Source organism: Ammospiza nelsoni, chromosome 3, assembly GCF_027579445.1.
Source record: "Ammospiza nelsoni isolate bAmmNel1 chromosome 3, bAmmNel1.pri, whole genome shotgun sequence".
NCBI lineage: Eukaryota > Metazoa > Chordata > Aves > Passeriformes > Passerellidae > Ammospiza > Ammospiza nelsoni.
In genome coordinates this window covers 76,618,461-76,637,277 of record NC_080635.1, presented here as the reverse complement: position 1 = coordinate 76,637,277, position 18,817 = coordinate 76,618,461, and the positions used below count along the sequence as shown (strand labels likewise).

Genomic DNA, 18,817 nt, shown 5'->3' with positions numbered 1-18,817 from the left:
GACAGACCAGAACAATAACAGTGAAATGACTCAAAACAAACAGTGGAGTAAATGAAAAAAGTACATGGGAAGAAGAATTCTCAATTGTTGTTCTATAACAAGAAAAGCAAACAAATAAAAACCTCAAGGCGAGAATATTATGCCCAGATAGCATTCTGAAAGCATCAGTGAGGTGCAACAGCAAAACTGCATAAAGGATGGTATTCAATGAGGGCTGAGCATTCATTTATCATTGATGATGTTCAAATCTGCTCCACAGCTGTTCTGTGCAAGTCTGAAAGGATGAAAGGACCAGAGGTGACTCTTACCTTGTTGAAGATGATCCAGAGCCTTCCCAATACTTAAACAGAGGCTGCAATCTGTGGATTTTAAAATTTATTTAAAAGGATCGTTATTAATGAAACTGCTTTAATTAATGAGTAAAAATCAGAAAAGTTACTTAAATGCTTTCAATGGAGAATAACTTCCATTTTTTCAAAAGCAAAGAGTACTCTGCAAGGTGTCTTCTACTGTGCATTGCTTCCAGAGCCAAAGGTCAATTAATCTCACACTAGTGCACACCGGGGTAGTGAAGGACTGCTGCAGGGCAGGGAAAGGACTGGCACAGAACCCAGACACCCACCCATTCCCACAGAGCAGTGATGGAGTACGAGACAACTCCTGACCCTCCAGTGCTACAGGGCTGCAAAAATCAGCTCTACATACCTCTGTTTAGTACAGCATTTACTGCTTGAAGATGTAAGAAAACATGTCCCCTTCCCTCTTGACCCAACAACAAAAATCACAGGTCTGAAAGACTCTGGAATTCCAGCACTAGTTACATTTATATAGAAAATGTAAAAAAAAAACCCCTAAATTTTGGAAAGAAAACCCCAGCAACTATCAAGGAGAACCTCCTGTTCATCTGAGTTATAAAACTACAAAACCGTTGCAACTTATACAGAATAGCTATCCCTCATAATAGCATAACTCAGGTAGTAGCTAGGACTGAACTAGATTTTTAATCAAATACAACATTCTGGAAGTCTGCTTTTTAATATATTAAAAAAAATTCTCAGATAGCTAAATTTTGTTCACTATAAAAAAAAGAAACACAAAATCAAACGGGATATAAAAACAACGTCAGTGTAATTTACAGGGTTAATGTGATTAGCAGGTATGAAATGGGCATTAAAAAAAAGACTACAAACAGATGCCAAAAACCATTTATTATCTGTGAGTAATAACTGCATGGAATGGGCTGCAAGGCAAGTTCACTGAGGTATAACACTTGGATTGAGAGAGATGCCATTGAGTGAGAAAGCCAAAGCCAATGCCATGGGTGGGAAGGAGGACAAACTACTCTGAAAAGTTTAGTTTCCAGTTTGGTATCTTTAAAATATTCCTTTAAAAGTGGAGATAAACATCCCAAGACTGGTATCAGTTTTCCACAGGAAAGCTGAGGGAGGGAAGAGGAACAACACTTTAATAACTTCAGAAAAAAACTAAGTATCAAGACACTTTCTTACAGCACTGTAACTTAACCACAGCATGAAGAAATGTATTTATGAGCAACCACTCTTGTTCTTGGGAGAACTGGGAGTCAGAAAGAAAGGAAAGTGATCATTTCTTAAACACCAGCCTGACAAAAATGGACTGAAGTAAATAAGGCTGAAGTAAATAAGGCACCCTGAAACTCTAGTAAAATGTTGCTCAAAGGAAAGGGTATTAGCAAGGAGGCAAACCATAATATATATTAACACAGAAGAGAAGATCCTCTTTTACTATTTTGGGAAGCTACAGCAAGTCAATTTATCTCTAGTTAAAATGCATTTATACAGTGAAACACAGGAGTCAGTTCGGTTCCCTTAGCATAGTAGTCTGGGGGACCTGCTGGGAGTAAAGCTTATTATCCTCCCAGGGATTTGAGCAGTCGTAGTTCACAACCAATTTGACTTAAGGAAAAACACAGCTGCTATTTTGAAGGTTTCCTGCTGTGTAAGAAATAATTAAGGCTGTACGATCAGTATTCAACAAAGCATAAATAGCAGAGATGCTAAATTAATTCTATTTGGAAATAAGGAGTTAAGAGAAGCTACATTACAGAATGGACTACATAATGTTCAAAGGCAAAAAGAGGAGAGTTAAATGAGAGGAAGCGTGTGTCAGAGGCCAAACTCTCTATCCTAACTACGCAACCACAACATTATTTCATGTTTTAGAAGTCCTTTACTCAAGAAGTAGAAAGTACAAGTTCCAAAACAAAGCAACGAGTTTTATTCTGATTTAAAATACAAAATCAAAAAAAGGAGAAGCAACTGAACACACTTATCAATGTAAAAACTGAAAAAACCACAGACTCGTTAAAAACTCTACTACCAATCTGGTAATATTTCTATCTTACGCAAAAAAAATGCAAGAGATGGCAATGGCAATCCCAGTAATTCCGGGCAGTTCATCCTTAGAGCATCCTGACCTGAGCTTTGATGCTCACCCCACACAACCCTCAAAGCACAAACTGCAGCAGGAATTGCCAGCCCAGGAATGGCACTGTCCGTGTGGGCACTAGGAGGTCAGTTTCTGATCACTGGAGCACAGCCAGCTGGAGGAACGCATGACAAGAAGCCCATGCCATCCCAAGAGCTATTCCTGATGTCCTGTAGGAGCGGGGTGGTGAGACAGATGGCCGAGCCCCACGGACTAGAGTCAACCCCCGAGTTGTCTGTCGGACCAGACACTGTTAAGTCATTAGGATGCTAATAGCTTTAACACTGCTTAAAGGAAAAAAAACACCCACACTCAAAACTTCACACCCTACAGTTTTTGCTAAATAGAAGGTTAGACTTGCACCTCCTAGACAGGAGGCAAACAGACAATTAGAAGAGGGCTGAGACATCTGCTGAAGACAGGGATTCTCCAGGGAAAAGCTAAGGATCATGACAACTCAGGTTTGCACTAGCACTGCTCCTTTAGCTAACAGAAAGCAAAGCTTAGGTTAGGGATAAGTTTTACTCTACTGCCAGGATTTACATCCTCTGGTTGAGAACATTGTAGATGCCATCTGCTTAATACTCAGGTTATTAATTTTGATTTAAAATGCCAGGCCATAATTCTTCAAATATCTATATATTTTTAAACAATTGCTTTCAAAATGGCTGATTATACTTGTGTATTCTCTGGGGCTTGTCTTATAAAACAAATATGAAACTCAATTATTCCATGATTTTAAGTTGCTCTGGCTCATTTTTCCAGCTTCCCAGACAGCTTCTGACTGCCGGGCTTGAAAGAATTGTTCTTCTACCTTCCTAAGCACACACTGACAATGCTGCTACTGCCTCCCTAAAGAAGCTGCTGAATCCCAGCTTCCTGGAAAGCAGGATCTGTGGCCACATATATGTCAAAAAAATAAAACAGACCAGGGCACACAGCCACATTCTGGGCTTGGAACCAGCAAACACGTTACAGCTTGTAGCTGGACAACTAAAATCCTACTCCTCCATACAGCCCAGCCAGATCCAAACAGACTTTTGGAAACAGTCCATCGTCCCTCCCAACCCCAGAACTATGCTTGGGCATTATCTGGGAGAGTGTTAGCTGGCATAGAACAAAACTGTGTCATGAGCAGGACTAAAAATGTAACAGTAGAGTTGCATGCCATACCCACTCCTTATTTAGTTCCTGCTATGAACATGCATCACAAATACAGTACTCAGTTGTTTCTGGAGAACATCACTTTTATTAGTTAATATGGAAGTTAATTCCATAAACGGCCAAATGTGTTTCAGAATTAACAGATCACCCTTGCCTAGGTGGCTGTTGCTTTCAAATCAGGGAAACAGAATCACAAAATCATGTAATATCTGAGCATTTGTGTTTCCACAATGAGTATCATATGCAGCACACGAGAAAATCTGCACTCTCTAGGTTTTGGAGCTTTTTAATGTGTTCAGATGGACTGAACATGAGCATCTGATTTCTTAATTTCGGCAGGCCTGGACTGCTGCCAGTACCACATTAGTCCTGATTGTCAGCTGGTATAGAATGGGCATAGCTCTATCAACTGCATTCCAATGCACAGCTGAGATTCTGCTTCTCCAAACTTCACCCACACAGGAGTGATGGGCAAGGAAGAAATTCATCTTACAAGATCAGCGTTCTAGGAACAAATCTGTGGATTTATTTCAATAATTCACAAAGTTATATATGTCTTCACAAGTTTGTTTTTTTACATCTAAGTCAGAATTCCCAAATTAATTACTTTTTAAAAATTCATGCAAACCTGAATTGAAAGCATTTACCCTTATTTTGCACAAAAAGGAACACGAGCAAGAAGTTGTTGTAAAGACAAGAGAGGCATATAAAACTTTCCAAAGGAAAACACAACTACCGTGGTGCAAATATGGACATAAATATTGTACTTGGCAAGAATTACTGTGTGTGAAACTTTGTATAGATGTGATTATGCAGTGTCACAGGGGACTGAAAAATCATTCTGACAATACAAAAACATACAACCCTTTCACAACTGCTGACCCACAGATCATCATCCTCAGTGCCAACTCCTCACCTTGGAGTCTTAAGTGCAGTGGCACTGTGTACTGGGTTTCCGTGGCCAGGTTTTGGTAGGGGGGAGGGCAGTGAAGGGGAACAGGATGGGATGATACAACTTGCCACTGGCCAAGGCCGACCCCATCAGTGATGGTGGCAGCACCTCTGGCATAACTGACTTAAGAAGGGGGAAAAATCTGCTGCAGAAGAGCAGCTGAAGAGGAAGTGAGAACATGAGCACAATAGCCCTGCAGACCCAAGGCCAGTGCAGAAGGAGGGGCAGGAGGTGCTCCAGGTGCTGGAGCAGATTCCCCTACAGCCCCTGGTGCAGCCCGTGGAGAGGCAGCTGTGCCCCTGCAACCCATGGAGGACCATGGGGGAGCAGAGATCCACCTGCAGCCCATGGAGAGGCAGCTGTGCCCACAGAGCCCATGAAGGACCATGGGGAGCAGAGATCCACCTGCAGCCCATGGAGAGGCAGCTGTGCCCACAGAGCCCATGAAGGACCATGGGGAGCAGAGATCCACCTGCAGCCCATGGAGAGGCAGCTGTGCCCCTGCAGCCCATGAAGGACCATGGGGAGCAGAGATCCACCTGCAGCTCATGGAGGACCCCACAGTGGAGCTGTGGGTGCCTGAAGGAGGCTGTGACCCTGTGAGAAGCCTACCCTGGAACAGGCTCCTGGTAGGACCTGTGGCCTATGGAGAGAGGAGCCCAAACTGGAGGAGATTTGCTGGTAGCACTTGTGACCCCATGGGGGACCCATGCTGGAACAGCCTGTTCCTGAGGGACTGCATCCCTTGGGAGGGTCCACACTAGAACACTTCATGAAAAACTGCAGGCCATGGGAAGGACTCAAATTAGAAAAGTTTATGAAGAACTGTCTCCTGTGAGAGGGGGCCCATGCTGGAGAAGAGAAAGAACGTCAGGAGGAAGGAGTGGCAGAGGTGGGCTGAACTGACTGCAACCTCTGTTCTCCTTCTTCTCTCATTTTTGAGGGAAAGAAGTAGAAAAATTGACAGTGAAGTTGAGCACAGGAAGAAGAGTGTGGTGGGAAGAAGGTGTTTTAAGATTTGGGTTTATTTCTCAATATCCTACTCTGATATGACTGGTAGTAAGTTAAACTAATTTCCCCAGGTGGAGTCTGTTTTGCCCATGACAGTCACTGATGAGGGATCTCTCTCTCTACCCTTATCTCAAGCCACAAGCTTTTCATTATGTTTTCTGTTCTCTGCCAGCTGAGGAGCGCAGTGACAGAGCAGCTTTGGTGGGCACCTGCCATCCAACCAGGGTCAACCCACGGCAATATTGACAAAACTGCTTATTACTCTGTAAAATCTTGAGCACCCATTTATAACTGTTGCAATACCAGCTGCCTATCTGGTCCAGTGAGTCCACCTAATAATCTACCTAATAACCATCTGCTCCAGCCTAATAGTCCCACACTGGTTTACCTGTGAATACTTTAACTGTAGTGCCTTCAACTACAGGTACAATTTCAGTCTTCCAAAGAGATGAAAAGATGACAAATACATCTCAACAATGACATCAACGCTCAACTAAAGACCATCACTCCAATAAACCACAAAACTGTCTGATCTTTCAAGAAAAACTACCAGAAGTCTACAACACAATAAAAACCCACCCACATACATGAACTAACAAATTTATTAAATCCCAGTGATGATAACACTGTAGGCATGAGAAAGACATCTGTTTTTCACAGATCTTGGCCTACATCCTAGCTCTGATGTAAAAAAAAAAAACAAAAAAAAAAAAAAAACCCAAAAAAAAAAAAAAAAAAAAAAACAAAAAAAAAACAAAAAAAAACCCCAACAGCTAGGGAAAAAGAGATTACTTTAGATCCATAATTAGTATGGTCCTTTTGCTCTCTCCCCAGGATACCTACAGTGATAGTAGAAAAGGGTGATGTTAGGAAATGTAGGAAATGACTGTTCATTAGTAAGATCTCAATTTTCTCCAGATCCCTTTGGACTCCTTGACAAACTGCTTCACTTTGTATGAAAGGAAATGTTTGGGTCGAAGATCTCCATAACTGTCAAAGAACCAAGTCTGGTTTGCACAGATATTCTGCTGTGATTTCTAAAACTTCTTGTTTTGGACTGAGCAAGAAGAGAGACAGCTGATTTGTATGTTGCCATGTCAAATCACTTCACAGCATCAGTAAATAAAGGGAACAGCAAGGCTGACTAAACCCAAGCTGATCAATACTGTGAATCATTGACTCAGAGATGGCTTTGAACACACACAGGACTTTAGCAGGCAGCATGGTTGGGAGTTGACCATCCTGGTGCTTGCTGAGCACTCTGATGCAGAATCAGTACCCCACCAAACACCATCTAGTAACCCATGCCAGAAACTGGGTGGAACTCATTCAGAGCTGCTAATGCCTTAGCTCTGTGGAGGAACTGTGACCCTCATCAGTGGGAGGGCTGTGCTTTTTGTCACAATATGCCAAAGAAAGGCAGGCAATTCTTGCTTTGCTGTAAAAGAGAGTCACTGAGAGACTGCAGAGTAAGAGAGCTCAAGGACTTTGTGAAAAGGCACAGAGTGGTCCAGATTTGATCTGTGAGCAAATCTTCAGAGAATCACCTAATTAGTCTGCTTTCTGGAAAAACCGGAGATGAAGCTTTTTAACAGTGCAAAATTAGGCAATGAATTCAGGCATGTCTACCTACAGTCACTGGCACAAGATGGGAGAATACCACATACAGTCATTCCTCAACAACCAGCAGGAAACTGTCTGCAAGTTTGGAGGACAGCCTAATCCCTAAGAACTGAAGTTATCTCCTTCCAAACTCATTTATATCCCTTCCCTTCAGAATCTCTCATCCATGGAAAAGCAAAAGAAAAAAAAAAAAAAAAGAAGTTATTACAAGAATTAAATGTCTGATTGCAATGTCAGTTGAAGGAAATACTACAACATACTTTGCTAGTAATACCACAGAAATAAACACAGAAAGCACAATGTTTTGTATCATGTACAAGAAACAAAGCTACCTGAATAACTTCCCCCCCCACCACTCCCTCCCTCTGGCCCCAACCTCATCTTGTGATTCTCTCTAAAGAGAGTCATATGGCAGCACTTTTCTCCTTTTATGGGCAAAAAAAAAGGATAAAGGAAGTCAGCAGCTGAGCGGGACTGCAGTGCCACATGAATTCAGCAGCTCAGAGCTGTGCTGCTCCTCTTGCATCCCTACCTCAGTGCATTATGAATAGGTACTCTCAGAGAGGGACACCATGAATCAACATCCACTTAATGCATATATAATTACATGTCACTGAGTGTTTCACACTGAACTCGTCACCACAGAATGTATTAAAAACCAAAGGATAGAAGGCATGTAATATATTTGCATTTGCTTATCTACCATCTCCTTCCTTTGTGTGAATGTCCTGTCAATAGCAGGCGAACCTCTTTGGGAAACTGCTGTAGTGATAGTATGACAGTGAGCAGCAATTAAAATTATAGTACTTTCTGCTGCAAGAATTTCCACATGTTCCACACTGCCCCAGTGCCTACCACCCACACCCACGCCGGTGCTTTTCACCAGCAGCTCTATAAAAAAAAAATCGGGGAAAGTTACTAATAATCCAGTTTAGCTAATTTGGTGCTTTTTTTGAGAGCGAGAACTGTGTAAATTTCATTAGCTCAATGTAGGAAAAGGTAAATGACACACAAAATTCCCTATGTATCGAGAATAAAAGCCTTATTGTTATTTTGTCAATGGAAAGAAAGGAATCATTGTTTCTGCCTCAATAACTGATACTAGACAATATGAGGACTCACATCCATAACAGCTACAGTATTGAGAAATTATATAGAAACCCACCTCCTCTCCATGAACAGGTGATGGGATCCAGAACTTGTAAGTACTCCCACCTCCCACCCAAGCACAGGCGGCAGGATCCATCAGCCAGAGAACCACAGCCTGCACATGGTCACGGACAGAACACCTGCTGTGGGTACTGGAACACACCTGTCAGCCTTACAGGTACCACCACTGAGTCAGAGCCACCCTGCCTTCCTCCAGCTTTTTATGCATGCTCATTCTGAGTTATATGTGACTATTACAACTTAATTTGACTACTAGAACTTGACTGCTTTGTTTGGAAGTGATGCTGAAAACAACTGAATTTAATTACATGAGCTAGGCTCGCTGGGTCACAACCCACACACTTCAAAGCTAAAATGTAGATAAGCATTTCCAGGGTCACAGGCCCTGTCCTTAAAACTTTTTTTGGTTTTTTTTTTTGGCTTTTTTTTTAGGAAGGAAGCAGTCTCTCTGGTTATCAGATCATTATAAGGTCAGATCAGAGGGCCAAAACAACAGAGTTCAGTAAGGAGTTTAAAATAATCCCATCATTTTTTGAAGTCTAGCACTACTCTTGCATGAAACATGGAATTTGTTAAATACATGTATACATGTATATTTCTTATTGTTAAAGATTAACTATTTACTCCTTAGAAGCTTTCAAGTGTTAACTACAGTGTATTTAATTCTCTATTGACAAATGTTATTTCTTTATAAACACTGACTTTTTATTTAAAAAGTAGTATTTAAAATCTGTAGGTGTCCCTTTGCCTTATGAATAAATTAGAAGACACTGAATAACAGCAACCAACAAAGTACAAACACTTTATTACAATTGTGGTGACTCAGACTGTCAGGATTTGGCAGCCCACAGTGTTCCTCAGCAGCAGAACAAAAGGGGATTTTTTTTTGGCAGTTTTACTTCTAGTTCAGTAAAGGACAACATGATACTGTCTGTGCCTTAATGAATCAAAATCTCTGCAAAACAAAGGCATAAGTAGTCAGACCCCAATCATTTTCAGGCTCACAGTATAAAACTGGACAAACATATTATCTATACATCTAGGACCTCTAATATGTGTGATATGACCTTGTCTTTCTGGGAAAAAAATAAAATAAATAAAAGCAGGAAGATTATCTAGCTACAGAAATACAAATCAGTTCTACAGGCAACACAGTCCCAAAATACTTCAAGATCAGGAAATATTTTCTGTTTTCCTGTTGAATACAAGAGACATTGATAAAAAATTCTAAGTGGATTTTTTAACAACTTCACTAACTAAAAACATAAACCCCAAAGACCTAAGTATTGCACTATAATAACACAATCTGTAATGTATTCAGAGCATAAAATACATTTTAAGGGCGACTCATTTTCCAGCACCCCCATCATGATCTCATCTGGAGCAGCAAAACCATCCCTGCAGTAAGTGGTATTACAGAGCCCTGCTGCAGCACAGCCTTGGGAGAGGGAAGCATTCCAGTCAGTCCTACAGGGCTTTTATGCTTTAATAATACAAAAATAAGGAAAAGAGTTACAAGATATCAGAACCCATTTCCTCTGCCACCATCCCATTCTTAGGGAGAGGATTACAGGCTTATTTCCAGAAGCTTCTAAAGATGCCAACGTCCATCATGAAATCTGGATTTGAAGAAGTTGCCAACTGCCTACAGATGATCCTTGAAGCAAAATACTGCAATTACAGAGCAATACAGTACAGACTGTGTGTATGTGGGTGGGACAAAGTACAACTGAGACAAAATTAGACTGTTCCTGGAGATAAAACATAACAAATTTAACAATCTAGCCTTCTCAAATCTAAACAGATCTCATCAACTCTGAGAAATGTTACCGAATTTTCCCCTTGCCATTACTTCCTCCTCAGTTTCCTCAGTATTATAGCAATCCCCTCTGAAAAATTAGGACCAACAGATCACACATGCGAAATAAATATTACTGTATGTCTCCCATGGAGGCTATTTAAATACAATTCTGGAATCAATTTACTGGAGATAGAATCATAAGGACCAGTTACCAGAGAGAATTTTCCTTCTTCTCCAAAACCAATTCTGCTCTGTAAGTGGCACCATCACTCAGCATTCTGATAACAGCTAAAAAAAACAGTAATGAATTTTTGCCCCACAGCTCCATACCATTATTAATATGCATGAGAGAAACCAGAGGATGAACCTTCTCCCCTCTTTCCAGAAAGCCATTAACTCAAGCTAACCTTCCAGATTTTATCTGGGGCAGTTGCAAAATGAAAATTATAATGATCAAGCTAGGTATTAAATACACTCACAATAAGAAAATAAAACAGAAACCAGGTTTGCTCTGAAATATCCTTGAAAAACATGAAAACAACCCTTTCCTCCCACACACAGCTTAGGCAACAACACTCCTAGGACACTACTGGGCTCTGTTCAGTTGCAGAAGCAAATAATACTGAGATGTTTTGAAATATCCCAGTAGGTGCTCCAGGACATGGGTCTTCTGGCCTCCTTGTGCCTGCTAACCAAGTATAGATGCAACAGCTGTTGCAAAGCATCTCATCAAGGACAAAACATTTACCCTGGACAACTGAATCAAACCAGACTCAAACTGCATCCTAAAACCAAAAGACTTTCTCCAGAAGTCCTCAGTCTTGCCAAAGTCTGGCCTTCATCCCTTCAAAATCTACACTCTTCCTAGATTTACTTATCCATATAAGTCTAGAAACCAAGTTGGACTCACAAGAGAATTTTGAGCATGGCTGCAACAAATTTGGGTATAGAAGGGAAAGTAAGATAACTGGGATAGCAAGCAGGAAGCCACCTAACCTAATAGGTAAGAAAGTTGTGAAGGCTGTTCCTGGAAGCTCAAGAGGTACCTATGTTATTAAAAAGGGTTGTAAAACCCTCAGGGCTCTCTAGAAGCAAGATACATTCCTTTCACAAGCTCCTGAGGAAAGGAGTCATGCAATTTTGAAGTTTCGGATGAGAGGGCAGGAGCATGCTCTCAAGCACCATGGAGCTATTTAACAGCATCAGGAAAGCAACCACAGAGGAAGGAGAAGTGGGGGGCAGGCTCCTCTCAGGTTGAGAGACTGCCTCCCAGCCACATCTCTGCACACCAGGGTAGAGCCCTAAACCACAGGCTATTGTCTGTCCTAAGACTATTCCTGCAGAAGTTCTGAAATGGAAATATATTTACTGGATTAAAGAATGAAACACCCATAGAAACCAGATTTCCCTCACCTGAACGCCTTAATCACAGGGCAGGAGTCTAGGCCTCTTGCCTAATTACTGGTTTTATTTTTTTTTTTTCAGAGGTTGCAGGTGAAATAAAGGACAGCTTATGACACTCTGCTTGTTTCGGTCTTTTGGGAAGAGGGTGATGTGAGCTCAAGGTGCTTAAAGCTAAAAAGGACAGAGAATAAAGTGTCATACTTAATGAATGTGTGATGCAACTAATGCACCATAAAACATGAAGAGGAGAGAGATTAACATAATTGCAAATGCTTTTACTCAAGTTTGAGTAAATAGATTACACTTATTTCTTAGCAAAACAAGCTTTTCTAATCCTGAGGGAACATTCCCATCTCTGGATGCCAAAGGCAGTGAGGCAGGAGAGAGATTCCACTCTCCAGAACAGTCTCAGTGGTTAACAGCTATGGATGGATGCAGAACTGTGCATCTCATTTTCTTCACAGTAAAAAATGTAGAAAAGTGTGCTTTCAGACATGGGTTTTTGGACCATCAACCTCAGCTTTGAGGCATCTAGTTGTAAAATAGGCCACTCAAATAATTTATGAACTCAGGCAGCAATACAGCAGAGAGAAGAATTTTCCCCCCTCGACAAATCCCATAAATTAGATATAAGAAAGCTTCTAACAACTATTTAAACTTTAAGTTAAACCTATGTGTATCAGAGAGATACAGGACAGTACAGAATGACTTTTATCTAAAATGTCAGTTTAAGTCTACACATTCCCTTAAAAACACCAAACCACCTCCACAGTGTTTTTATATCGTGAGAACTTGCACTCTGTCATCCTGAGCTCATCACAGACAAATGGGATCAAACTGAACATTTCAGCATGCTCCATGCCACATTCTAATCACGACAACTCCCATGCTGAATGCATGTTATGGAGGCTCTTCACCAGGCCTGAGGAACACAGGTTCATTAATCACATTTAATAACCCAAGACTTGAACCAAACCAGACTGGCACTTTTGATAGGCACGCTTAACACCACAATCTGCACTGCTACTGGAACCTTCAAAATTAATGTTTCACACATTATAAACATTGCAAATTCCTTATACAGATTTACTCAAAGATAAAACTAGAACTTATGCATTAGCTTCACCTTTTGCACTGCTGGTCATCCAAACCATGTTAAAATCTGTCAACTCGTCCACAATGAAAAGCACTACCGAAGTACTGTCATGGACAGGAACAAAAAAAGGTAATATGCACAAAGAAGTCCCTCAGAGCCCTGGTTTTCTAGTCTATTGACAAGTTCATAAATTAGACAACAGTATTTCAGTTGTTAGCATGCCAAAGTAACCATTCCTGAGTTAAGGCTGAGTGATGTTTAACTAAATCTCATGGCTGGTATCTTCATGTTGGCATCATTTCTAAACATTTTAAACCTACTAAAATACTAAATAAAATAAAATACTAAATATAAATCTTTCAAGCACTTGTGTGTCAGTGCTGCACTGGCTGAGTCCTGAAAGGTTATGTCCTATACCTATTACTGTTATTTTTTTTCTGTAGGATCAGCTGCTGCTACCAGTTTAAATCAAGAACTTGTATTGAGCAGTATGTAAAGATAGAAAATAAGACACGTTTTTCATTTTAATTGAAAGCAGGGATTGGAATTCTGTCTAAGTAGAAGAATGGCAAATTCCAGGTACTTCATAACAATTAGGACCTCTACAGCTCAAATCATTCAGATTGCTCTTGTCATCATTCACACGAGTGCAGAGCAGCTTCTATTACAATTTTAATTTAAACAACAAAATTCAAATTTATGACTGCATTTTTTGCAGCTCTCAAACTGCCCCATATATTAAACATTTTAATTCATGCCTCTCAAACTGTTTTCTCTGATTTAGTGTTACTGTTTTGCATTCCTAGATAACATGAGTAGAAAGCACTGCTAAAAGAATGATTGATAATACTGAAATGGATCCAAAGACATACTGAATTCAGTACAGAGGAAACACTAACATGTTTGGCTGCTTCAAATTAACATACATTGTTAGCATTCATACACCCCTATCCACTGACATTATAGGTCCCAATAAAATACCCTGTTTGTCTCCAGGGATTTTAATGGGAGACTTAATGATGTCTGGATCATATACAGGGCTTAGACATAGAATAGTATTTTCCTAGTTTGCATAAAATGTGAATTGAATGATTAACTTCATATGCTACTGCATGTAATATACAACTAGTGCTCAAGAATGTCAGTAATTCTACAAAAAATATTCTACTTTCTCCAAAAACTCTAATTGGAACGGCATTTGGAAGTAGATAAAAATATGATAAACAGATCTTACTTATAGTACCTGTACATCTACGAAATATTATTTATGTCAAAGTACAGAAATGGTTATTCATCTGCATAACATATAGCATTTAAGCTCGTTTTGTATATCACACAATGTGGAAATCTGCAACATACTGCACATGCAAATCCTCAATGCCTTTGTAAGGCTGCCATACTGCTGAGGACCAGATATTTCAGCCTGACAAAACAGCGTCAAAAGTGATGTCATGAGGACAAGCTAAGCACACTAACAATGAATTATTTTCTCAGCACTGTAAAATTCACTGTAGACTCACTGTCATGGCAAAATGACATCTGACGACAGTAATTATGCAATAATATCCAAGATGATCGCCATTTTTCCTTTCTGACTTAATCAAGGGGGTTTCATTCTAATTACTGATATACACTGTCTTTTCAATCGCTTGTGGTTTGTTTATTTTCAGTTTTTAAGAACAGAAGTTCTTGGGGGAAAAATCAAAGCATCACTGCAAAAGCAGCACAGGAGGGTACTGAAGAAGTACAGAACAGAATACAGCAAAATATTGCACAGTCTTTGAGAAACCATGTAAGTAACTCAGAGAGCCTTGCTTATACTTGCCATAGTTTACACTGAGTGAAACTTTAAAGACCAGCAGTTAAACTATACTACAGCAGTTTAAGTTGAAGAATAAAATTCTTAGAATTTTATTAATGGTTGCTACTCTATGCTCTTTATAAAATTAAGTCAAACCTTTCATGATATTCCCATAACCTGTAATTTATTTTCATTAAAACATTTATTTTAAAGTGTACCATAGGAAACAGTAGGGGTTTATAATTAATTTTTAATTTGGGCCTGGTGAGTTGGAAGATTGGGGGTATTACAGAAGAGTAGAAAAGAGACTTAAATTTACAAGGTTTATTTTTAAAATTACTTTTAAAAAGTATATTGCTGATGTAACAGTCTTCCTTACATGTTACAGAAATACGAAAGTTACCATAACAGAGAAAAAGGAAGTATCAGCTCAGTTCTTCCCTGTGTAACAGGAGTTGGGGTATTTTTGTAGAGCTGTGCTGAGCATGTGAAAATCTCTGCCCACAAGGCAACCTCATGTCACGACAGCATTTCATTCCAAACCCCCCCCCACTGCCAAAGTAATTTTAATTTTTTTATGGCCTTGCAGATGATCATAACAGAAGAAGCAAAGCAAAGATATCTCTGTCCCCCTTAACCCACCCTTTCTCCAAACATATATAAACTGACTTTAGAACTGGTAACAAAAATGCAGTGTAAAGATGGTCAGTATGGCAATTAGAGACCAGGAACAGGCTGGAAATCAACTCACATCACCACCCTCGGCAAGTTATTAGCAGCACCACTGAAAGCGTGTGCAGTTAAGAGCCTCGCTGTGTTGCCAGTGAATTACGGAGCATTCGATTCTACACAGTAGCACAATGTGTTACTGAGCCCTTAGCAAAACAAACCCCAGATAAAGATAAATAAAACTAAACGGTCTTGGAATCAAATGAAGAGAAAAACAGTAATAGGAATAACAGATGCAAGCGTGCTATCTGTTCGCTGTAACACCTCCCAACATGGACAGCAATTTAAACGAGATGAAAGCAGCATTACAGAGCCTTTCATCTCCTGTCTAGGTACATCCCTCTGGAAACACCACGCTTATGGCACCCTGCAATCACCAGCAGCTGGAATAGAAAGTTTTCGGTGTAATCAAAGTTTGAAGCCTAATCTCCCTATGCCCCCCGCCCTCCCCGCCGCACTCAGCGCAGGCAGGCACAGCGACGCGCGGTCTGACCGACAGCCCGGGCCGGCGCGGGGCTCCCGGGCCCAGCCGCGGGCACGGCCGGCTCCGCCAGGGCGCTGCTCGTCCCTGCAGCCGCGGCGGCTCCGGCATCCACCGGCCGGCACCGAAAACCCGGAGACGTCCACCGGGGAGAGCCCAGTGGCCGGGGAAGCGCCTGCCCGGCTCGGCGAGGCCAATCGGGAATCTCAGCTCGGGCTCGCACCGCACCCGATGCCTCTCCAAGCGGGGCTGGGGGCGAAGCCAGCCCCCGGCGCTCCCCGCCCCGGGGCCGCGGGCAGCGCTCCGGGGCCGGCGCTTCCCAGGCAACAGTTGGCCGTGTCCCTCCCGCCACCGCCCGCAGCCCCCACGGTGCGAGGGGCAGGGGCACCTCGGGGCCGGGGAGCGGGCACAAAGGCGGCTGAGCAGGCTCAGAGGGCGAGGGGAGCGGGGAGATTCCGGGGCTGCAGCGCGCCGTCCCCGCCCCGCCGCGATGCGGGGGCGCCGAGAGAAGGAGCAGCAGAGGCGGCTCAGCCTCCACCCCGCGCAGCCCCGGGCTCCGCCGTCTCTCCCCGCTCTTACCTGGGCCGCCCGTCGCCGCTGGCCGCCGCAGGTACCCTCGTCCATCCCCCGCCGCCGCCTCCGAATCAGCCGCCGGCGCTGCGGCGCGGCCCAGCCCGCCCGGCCCAGCGCGACGCTGGCAGAGCCGCCCCGCCCCGCGGTGGCTGCGTGCGGCTCCCGCCGGCGGCCGCCCCGGGCGCGGCTCCCCGGACCCGCCTCCCGCCGCCGCGGGGCGAGGCGCCCTCCGATGGGGATGGGGATGGAGACAGGGATGCGTCTCCCACCCCGTGCGGACCGTACACGGACACCCTCTGGCTCCCCAGGCGGCGGGTCGGGGCGCCGGGCTGTCCGCTCGGCGGGATCAGGGCAGGGTGCGTGTGACTGTCACCCGCGCTGCGCCCCGCCCGGGGACATCGGCGCTGCCCCAAACCCTCCCCGTTCCGCAGGCATCCCATCCCCCTCTCTCCGGTGGCCTCTGTTGTGGGGTGGGGGGAAGTGGGACGGGACGGTTTCCGTGTGATTCTGCGACTCTGAACCCTGGAGTTCGGAACTTCACATACATTTTTTTTGTGTTTCTGGCTTTGCAGAAGGCAGCGCTTCCTCAAGACGTCAAAACTAGATCTGAGCCCATTCACAGCTCGTGAAAATACTTTGTACTTCCTCTTGCTGTGCTGAGGGTTAAATGAGGTTAAAGTCGCCAGAATGGCTGTGCAGCACTTGGTTTCTCCCTTCCCCAAAAGCCAGTCTGTGCGTCATTTAGAGTGAGAAAGCAAGAAAAGAGAAACAAAACAAAAAGTGGCAATATTAGAAGTACAGTACAGAAATACCTCCTCAATTGTTCAAAGAGCTTTGCTTGCTGAGTTCTTTAAATGTGAGAAATGCTGTGATGCTGACCACAAAGCCATCACAGCTCCGTGCCAGTGAACCCGAGAGTTCACAGCTGCGTTCTGCCTCGGGCAAATATGTTGAGGAGAGCTGTGTGCTCAGAGAGGTGTGATTCTCATGAATAAGGCAAGTTTTGGAGCGCTGCGAAGTGGAGTGGTTTGGTGAAGCTGTGAACGTGTAGGACCTGCTGCTGCTGCTTTGACCTTCTGGCCTGTCACTCCCTCTGAGCAAGCAGTCCAAAGCAGCATCACTTTCATGATTTAACTTCTGCCCTTTACCCAGGCTTGATCCAGATGTCCTTGAATTGTTCTTTTTTTGGTCTGAAAATTCCAAATTGTCTAGTTAGAAAATAATTCAAGTGACATACTTAGTCTATTAAAAGGCTGTGTCTCTGCTGCTGTACCACATTTAGTATAGCTACCCTTGCAGCACCCAGCTTAGTAGAACACTGAGCTGCTGGCTTGCATTTTTTACCCACAAGTCTCAAAGTACCTTTTAAAATAAGTAAATAGCATTGCTCCACTTTCAAGCGGGAAGAACAGTCACATGGAAAACTGGAACCAGGAGAAAGAACTGAACCTCAGATTCCCAGCTAGCAACGTAATGTCCCCTTTTAATTATTTTTCTGGGGCATGCATTCTGACTGCTTTTATAATGGTTGTGTCTTGAACTGGATGCTTTTACAAAAGGAGAGGCAGCTGTCACCCATCTTTTGGAAATATCCTAAGTCTATGACTGCATGCTATGTATGCTTTCAAGTTGTCTGTACTGAATACATCAAGGACTTTGCCGGGAGAATATTTTTATTCTGCATACAGGTAATATTTAGGAGTTAGAAAAATCCATCTTTTAAATCCCGCCAAATAAAGGGACTGGTAGATATTGGTGAAATGAACTGTAGAACACCTACATGTAGTGTCGCATACTACCATAAGACTGAAGTTGATCAGCCTGTAGGGGAAATGGCAGGCGAGTGATAGATTTCAGATTCTCAGCTTTGGACAATGACGTTAGAGACCAGGAAAAAATTATTTAACTGCCTACTGGCTTAGTAGCCAGGCCACAGCTGTCTGTGTGAACTGCTATCTTGGTGCTTGTGTGAGACAAAATCAGTTTGCAGCACATTGGGTAGGGATTAGATTCCTCGGTAATTTCTTATCACATGGACTCTGTGAGTGATCTCACATATCAGCCAGTATTTCTTTGAAAAGATTCAGGATACCCATGATTTTCTGTCTTATCTCTGCTAGCCCCATCCCTAAATACCTCAAGCACTAACACCTAAACTTTCTCAGGTTAAAGGATGTGCTTGCATTTACACTGGCGAATTGTGCCTCTAAATTTTGTGCCATAAATTTGGGTATGCAGACACCCCTATTTCTCAGACATTATTTAGGTGTCTAATCTTATATTACAGGCAGTGCTAAAGTCCAGGTCTGGTGCTTTCATGAAGTAGTTTCAACATCACAAGAAGAAGGTAGGCGTCTAAAATCAGTTCTCTGGTGAGCAATGCAATGGGCCAGCCAGTAACAGTCTGGTTATCACAGCTGAAAGCTAGCCCGGTCCTGATCCACGGGTGGGATAAGCACAAACATCCAGAGATTTTGAAGTTACCCTTGGGTATCTTGCCTTATTTTCTACTCATCTTCCAGAAGCACCTGTAGGTCCTGTGACCT

The 18,817-nt window shown here is 42.7% G+C and overlaps 1 protein-coding gene across 3 annotated transcripts in view; it reads right to left on the bottom strand.

The window, feature by feature from the left end:
* Positions 1–16,444, bottom strand: part of CYRIA (CYFIP related Rac1 interactor A) — a 56,264-nt gene extending 39,820 nt beyond the window's left edge. For all 3 annotated transcript variants that reach the window (XM_059468082.1, XM_059468083.1, XM_059468081.1), the window contains exons 1-2: positions 16,278–16,444; positions 309–359 (exon numbers count right to left, since the gene is read on the bottom strand). The gene's annotated coding sequence lies outside the window, so the exon portion shown is untranslated. The remainder of the gene's footprint in view (positions 1–308; positions 360–16,277) is intronic.
* Between the last annotated feature and the right edge of the window lie 2,373 nt (positions 16,445–18,817).